We start from the raw sequence: 7,911 nt of genomic DNA, 5'->3' as shown, positions 1-7,911 counted from the left end.
CGGTGACCCACCGACCTTGACCTGCCGTGACCCGTCGTGCCGTTGCAGCGAGAGCACCCAGCTGGTGGACGACCCGAGCCTGCTGGCGGCGCTGATCCTCTGCAACAGCGGCGCCGTGCTCTGGAGGGAGGGCGCTCTCCGCCACGACCTGTGAGTCGGCCGATCCCGCGGGGGCCCGCCGGTGCGGGGCTGCGGCGGGGCGCTGCAGCCGAGACGACCGTGGCTGGGACTTGTTTGTGTTGCACAAGTTGTCATCAGGGATTTACAAAGACGTTGGCCTATTTTGGACGGATCCACCACTTGGCTGACATTTGAGCGACACAATTTACGAATTGAACGCTGTATTTTGTCGCCACGCAGTAGTCATGTCATAATAATGAGTGTTCTAGAAATGGCAGATTTTGCATTGTTGTCGGCGATCGTCAATAGTGATGGCGTGCGGGTGGTCTCGCGACGCATCCGTTACGGTAAGCGGAGAGAAAGGGTTAATAATAGCACATGTCAATAACATCCGTCGCTGTCATGACCTCCGCCGTATTACTGACCATTGTTGCCTTCAACAGCTGCTGTCCCCATTACTATCTTCAACTCCTATTGATAATTCTTCTTTGCTGAAACCCGGTGTCCCTACAGAGCCGGATACAAGGCGATGGCCACTCTCACCAACGCCGCCGGCATCGCTGTGTACATGTTCGCGCTGGTCAACGTGTACCGTGCCAGCTGGCTGGCCGCCGCCGTCGTCATGGCGACGGCGCTGCACCAGCTGTTTGCGCCCGTCGCTCCGCCGCAGCCAGAGGCCAGCGAAGGTTAGCTGACGCGGGCTGTGTGCGGCGGCGGGCGAAGCGGCGGGGCTCTGTTCGGCCCGGGACGGTGTGGCGCTTGTATGGCGTTGGATGTTCGGCCTGGCGGGTGCGCGGGTGGTGTCTCTGTGTGTCTGCCTGCGTGTGTGCTCCATGAATGCTGTGGGCCCTGGCCAGGCCTGTTGTCGCTGGGGCGCAGGTCACAGCTTGGGCGGCCCGCGTACCCTCCGGGGTTTTCGCCGTGCTCTAGTTAGATTGGGTTCAGCTGGGACAGTATACGTACAATGTGGAATGCGATTGCTGTGCGGAGAAATGCCCTCACCTTTGACCTCCTCTGTTTTACTCAGTGTAATCGCATCTTGTCATCATGCCGTTACGCAATTAAGCTGCTTTATTACTGCGCTTTCCTGTGAGGTTTACCACCGTCGTTTGGTATATATCTGACAGCTCGTGATTCGCGGCATGCTCATGCCTGTGCTCCTCGGGCAGTGTCCGATCTCACCATCTTCATGCCGTCGTATGCCCTCCCTCAGAGCCGGCCGACGGCAGCGGCGAGCCTCAGCCAGCTGGCGACGCTCCCGCCGATAATGAGCTGTCCGCCGACGGCCCGCTGGCGGCCGCCGAGCCGGACGGGGCGGCGCCGGACAGCGACGGCGTGCGGCAGCGCGCGGCGGCCCGCGACGCGGCCGCCGGCGACGGCTGACGCTACCGGCCGGCGCGACGGCCGAGGGGCGGGGCGAGCGGCGGACGGGGCGGGGCGACACGGTACCGACTGACCAATGGGGCGCGGCGCGGCGGGCGGAGCCGCAGGTGGTGGGGTCATCTCGTCAGGCCGATAGCTTTGTATCCAAAATATTTGAATATTTTCATGGGACGCAGATGCTAGGTGCTGCGCCTTTGAGCTGAAATGTCAATGTGAGGTAAACTTTCAAGGGATAAATTCGCTGTCTAAAAGATGTCAGCTGGTGAATGTCTATTTGGGGTCGACATTATATTGGTTACTTTGTAGCTGTCGCTCCGCGCCCGCCCCACACCCGACCCTTAAGTTCGTCGCTAGTTCCATTACGTTGCCCATGTTTGCAGGGAGACGGGTCACTAGTCAAGGACCTGACGCATTCAGGGTCAGCGAGCTTGTGTGACGTGCGTCGGATCAGCCGACGCCGTAGGTTAGACCCTGTCCGCGCGTAAGCCAAGCGCCCACTTGCCGTCAAGGTGTCATCTGTGTTCACGTGCTCCCAGGTGGCCGGCTTTCCTCGCGGCCTACTCCGTTGGGCCCTTCGAACAGGCCTCACGAAACGAAAACGCTGACATACGCTCGGTTCAACCACGCAGTGGGGTCGGATGGTGGTAAAGTTCACTTTAGACCTCCGTTCAGGTTTTCGGCTAGGACACGTCATTACAACTGCGCCGTTAATTTTTGTGGGCTGCAGGTTTTAATTGGGCTAATTGAACGTGTGTAGGTTCGTAGTCGTTCTGTGCGTTGGGCCTGTGTTTCCGTTGTCCAGTAGGCAGACGAGACCTGATGGATACGTGGCTTGTGTGCCGTGGGCCTCGACCTCGGGGAATAAGCTTGACAAGGCAATCCTCAGGCAAATGTGACTGCGCACGCCTTCAACATCTTCGACATCTGCTGTCGATGTACTAAGTGCATTGGGCGGCACTAATGCATGGATGCTGCATATCAGAGCAGTGCTATTTGCACTCTTATTCTTTGATGCCTGAAAAGTCGGGCAAAGTAGACGTATTGACATTTTGGCCACGAGCCCGTGTTCAAGCAGTACAGTTGATTGACGACTGGGAAGTCCAACCTAGCTTCAGCAATAAGCGCGTATTTTTCGCCTTTTAACTTGAGTTTCACGTCCTGAATCGTACAGCCACCGTTCGAGAGGATCGGCGGGCAACTACTAGCTGATAATCCCCGCATAAGCTCCGGGATGTTTGTGATTTGTTACAGTTGCGCTGTTTTGAGAAGAAAAAGATGTGCGAAATTTAATGGACAACGCCAAGGCCATGCATAAATAACGAACAACTTACGCAGGTAGCAATTCGCGAACATTCAATTCGTCCATTCAATGTGCTACTTGGACAAAGTTTTGTGGGCGAGATGTCATTTTGTATCTATTTTACACGTTCTCTTCATCCAGCAATGACGAACAAGGCCAATGCAGCTCTGTTTATGTATGTCTTATGCCCCTCGAAGCTACACTGAACAACTGACATGATGTGGCATTAAACTGATATTTGTCGTCGGCGCCACATGGCCGCAGTCGCCGCGTCCTAAAACCCCAATAACAACACCAAATTCCCCAGCTCAGCCGCTGTATCGCGTCGCCAGCTTGCGCCACGTCGGTCCGTCACTTAGAAGAAGGCTCTTGTGGGTTGTGGGTAGATGAAAAGAACATTGCTGACCCACTGGAAGAGATCGGCCAGCTCCCTCTATCAAGAAGTCGCCAGGAACTGGGTGCAGCAGACCGTGCGTAACCATTCGTCTGTAGCCATCCGATGTTTATGCCTTTGGTTACCCGCGGCAAGATGAGACTAATGCAACACTCTTGGTAGGCAGTGAAGTTACCATGGTGACCAAACCGCGTCGTTCAGGGCATGTCGGCTGGCTCTGTCTTGACCAATTGTGAGTTGTTTCCACCTCGGAGTTGTATGCACCGCCTCATGGACAATCACCGCTACTGGATGCGTTGACTTATTTTACATTTAATTAGCACGTCTATTCCCTTTGAAACGCGAATGTCGGCTGGCTTAGTGGACCCTGGTGGTGTGAAGATCAGCCTCGGCGTGTTTCTCGTGTGCCCAGCCTCGTGGTCGCCTGTCCAGTTCGACGACGAGCCTGTGCTGTGATGCTCCGTGTAGCGTTAGGTGTTCAATACATGTCCCGTGTTCATCTCCAGGAGGCTTTTGCTTTTGCTCCGCGAGTTGTCTGCATCGTCGATGGACTAGTTCTGCGATTTATTTGTCGCTTTCAATAGGGTTATGCCAAATTGTGGCCTTGCATCCCCGTTCGCGACATGCGGATGCGTTTGAGTGGCCAGAACGGAGAAGCGTGCGGTATTCTAGTAAGCTGCTGGGTTCAGATTGTTTTTGTGGTAAAGGGAATATCTCGCATTTGAATGTTTTGAAGCAAGCATCATATCTGATGAAACAAGCTCACTTGGACCCAATGGTATGCTTCTTAAGTGGGAAAGACTGCTCCCGACAGCGCAATTTGCCTTTTAACAGATATGCTCATCAATGCGTCAGTGGGTTTGATTACGTCATTGTACCCTTGCATAACATTGATCGAGAGGCAATTGACGGCCTCTATACCGGGAAATCGTGCTCACGAACGCCGGACAGGAACGCCTCGACGATCACATTGTCGTGGCCACCGCGCGCGGCTCTGTGGAATGGCGGGATTCGAATGACGTCATTATGACGCCGCGAGTGCCAAAGTGGCTTTGAAATACTCTCCCGTTTTCGCGGGTAGGTAGCTCAGAAACTGGAGCGGCTAAGGTCTCAAAAAGGGCTAGGGTGTGAACGGCACCGAAGGTCTTCCAGGCGACTGTTTCAGTTTAAACCCCATATAAATGTGTGCCACTTCCTTCAAGATTGGGCACAAACTGTCAAGCTGTACAGTATAGTTATTTATTACTACTTTTTCTGTGGATTGCTTGCTGTCTTCGACGATGTTTTGATTGCCAGTCTCGCACATGCATTGGCATCCATTATTCTCAGTATAGAGCGCTAGGTAACCAGGACAAGCACCGCAGCCGAAGACAGGTGCGCGCCGAAATGTCGGTCCAGATCTGCGAATTATAATCCGTTTATTTTAACTCATATGCCACAACGTAATAATTGCATTACAGCGTAAACTTTCACATACAAAGCAATCAGTTGTGTCAACAATCATATCAATTTTCAATCGCATCATTTTGCGCAACGCTGCTCACCATGTACAATGTCACGCACTTGTTTCGCAAACAACGGTCGTGCCTGGTTGGCCGCTGGATGGTGCCGTAGCCCGAGACCCAGGCCGCGTCGGAAAGCTGACATGCTTCCGAGCAGACCGATGCGCTCCACGTTAAGAAAGCCTGCTTGTGCTGACCTGAACACTGCTCGCGCATGCGTGCCAGGAGCGGAGCGAGGTCTGGCGTACGGACAACGGCTACTAGTAGACGTCTGGCTCGGTGCTGCGGTCTGCTGCTCATGCGGTGATGCGGTCTGCTGGTCATGCTCTCCTGCCGAAAGAACTGGACGGCGCCATCCAGCTCTTTCGGCAGAGTGCCGTCAGTCCCCTCTGGGCCCGGTCGGTCGCTGCTGGGTGGCCCAGCAGCTCCCGGCTAGGGCCCGGCCGGCTGCTGCTGGGCCAGCAGCTCCCGACTAGAGCCTGGCCGGCTGCTGCTGGGCCAGCAGCTCCTGACTAGAGCCCGCCCGGCCGCTGCTGGGCCTGCAGCTCCCGACTAGAGCCCGGTCGGCTGCTACTGGGCCAGCAGCTCCCGACTAAGGTTCGGCCTGCCGCTGCTGAGCCAGCAGCTCCCGACTAGGGCCCGGCCGGCCGCTGCTGAGCCAGCAGCTCACGACTAGAGCCCGGCCGGCCGCTGCTGAGCCAGCAGCTCCCGACTAGAGCCCGGCCGGCCGCTGCTGGGCCAGCAGCTCCCGACTAAGGTTCGGCCGAGCGTTGCTCGGGCCGTCGCTGCTCCGCCACGTCTTCGAGCTCCCGCAGCAGACTGTCGGCGGTGCGGAGCCGCAGCGCGCCGTCGCCGCCAGGTGTCAGGCCGAGCGCGCCGGGCTTCAGCCCGTCCCTCCACCTGGTCGAGCGGCGGCGGCGCCAGCGGCCGCAGCCGGTGGCTCTGGTCACGCAGGGCCGCCGCCGCCAGTACGGCCAGCAGCTGCTGCAGCAGGCCGGCGCGCGCCGCGCCGCCGGTAGCGCTTGGCGGCAGCGCCAGCGCCTGGCGCACCACGCCGCCGGCGTGCGCCACGACCGCCTCCAGGCGCTCGCGCGCCTCCGTCTGTTCGTGCAGCTCGCCGTCGAGGCGCGCGGCGAGCAGCGCCTGCTCGTGTTGCTCGGCGGCGGCCGCCTCCAGCAGGCGCTGCTGCTCGGCGAGCCGCGTCTCCAGGCGGCGCAGGCGGCACGCCATGTCGCTGTCGCGTTCCGTCTGCTGGCCGCGCTCGCGCGCGATCTCGGCCAGCGCACTGTTGCGCTCCTCGAGCGCGGCCCAGCTCGGCCTCGTGCTTGCGCGTGGCACTGACCAGCGAGCGCTCCGTCCACTCGAGCGCGCCCCAGCACGCGGTCGTTCTCGGCACTGCGCTCGAGGAGGCGCGCGTTGCGTTCGTCCAGATGGCGCGCCTTCTCGGCCACCAGTACCATCTGCGAGGTGAGGCAGATGTTTTCGCGAATGGTGCGGTTGCGTGGTCTGGTTGATGCGGCGTCGCGTCGCCTGCTGGAACGCCTGCGCCACGGCGGTGATGTTGCGCACTGAGTCACGCTTCAGCTGGTCACTGTCGATGATGCGCTGCTTTGTCGGCCTGGTACACCATCTCCTCCGCCTCCTCCTTCTGCTGCTCCAGCTGGTGCTCCAGTTCATTCCGCTCCTCGAACAGCCTCTCGCGCATGCGCCGGGAATTCCTCCAGCGAGTTTAACTTGCTGGTCAGCATCTGCACATCGGACGTGAGCTCCGCCTGCATTTTCTTCATGTCGCTCTGCAGCTTTTCTGAGGTCTCGCGGCACTCCTGCTGCTCGCGCGTCGCTGGGCGTCCAGGCCCTCCAGCCTCTCGGTGAGCTCTGCCAGCTCGTCCCGCTTCTGCTCCAGTTGCAGCTTCAAGAAGCTGATGACGTCGCCCAGGTCAGCCGTCAGCTGCGTGTTGCGGCCAGTCAGGTCGTCGTTCGATTCCTGCAATTTGGTGCACTGGTGCGGCAGTGCTCCAGCTTCTCCGTCAGGTCCTTGACGGTTGATCTCGAACAGCTCCTTCGTGACCTCGGTCATGTCCTTGACCTTCTTCTCCTTCTTCTTCCCCCTTCTTGCCTTCTTTCCCCTTCCTCTCTTCTTCCCCATTGTTGATTACTTGGTGTGACACCAATGTGCGCCTGAACAATGGTTGCCTCCGTTTGAGCGCGGCGCTGCCCCGACTCCAATCACATCGCACAGCTTGTGCCCAGTCCCTCAGCGCCCCCCGTGCCTGCCCACGGCCACCGACCGACCGACTGTGGGCCGACACTATGCACGGCACACTCCAAAAGGCTGGCTAATCCAATCGTTTCCATGACAACGCCTCCCGAAGCGCGCGTGAGGCGTCTAGGGCGGCGTAAGCACGCTTGGTTGGTGGTATCGATGCGAGCAGCAGCTGCTGAGCCGTGACTGCCAATTGGACGGCGGCCCGCCACAGCCAACGCGCTGAGCCCCTGAAGTGGCGTGAGTCGGCACCGGCTGCCAGGCGGCAACTTCCGGGAAGTGGCGAACGCCGCCCCGTCTAAGAACCCGCCGAATGTCTGACCATCTGAGGATGAAAGATCTGGTCCACTGTGTCAACTCGTGGTCGATTAATTAAATTCAATATCGGAGCATGATGCCAAATTATCCAGTGCTGGTAACAAATTCAAAGCCGGTTGCATGACTCGATATCACACCTAGGGAAGTAGTAAAGTGACGCTCGCCAAGAAATAGCCCGCGATGGCGTGTGAAGGAACCTGCCAAGGATACAAGTTTGCACAGAAATGAGCTGTTACACAAGATAAACTTTGACCATAACGTACTATTGGATAGACCTTCAAGACGTGGAACAGTTGATTTGATTATAGAAAAAAGACTGGCGCGAAGGGCACGTTTTCTCGTACTTCGACGTATGAACCGTGCCGACGTGGCGCCCTTCGTCTTCCGTCAGAAAGAAAAGCGGCCAGGAAGGGGCAGAATCCTGCCCGTGGTATGGTGAGGCGAGACTTTTTTATTTAACTTTCACCGCCGGTGCAATTGAAAATGTGTGCTTTTGCCCTAACCAACTGACTCGCAACTGAAATAGACAACGGCGCCGTGGGGGGGGGGGGGGGGGGGGGAGGGGAAGCAATATTAAACTCATGAAAGGGATCGGCGTCAAGCGAAATGGTGGTGGGATAAACAAAGTAAG

Source organism: Pollicipes pollicipes, unplaced genomic scaffold (genome assembly GCF_011947565.3).
Source record: "Pollicipes pollicipes isolate AB1234 unplaced genomic scaffold, Ppol_2.1 Scaffold_4219;HRSCAF=4965_pilon_pilon_pilon, whole genome shotgun sequence".
Lineage (NCBI taxonomy): Eukaryota > Metazoa > Arthropoda > Thecostraca > Pollicipedomorpha > Pollicipedidae > Pollicipes > Pollicipes pollicipes.
The sequence above is the reverse complement of the archived record's forward strand: the minus strand, read 5'-3'. Positions refer to the sequence as shown.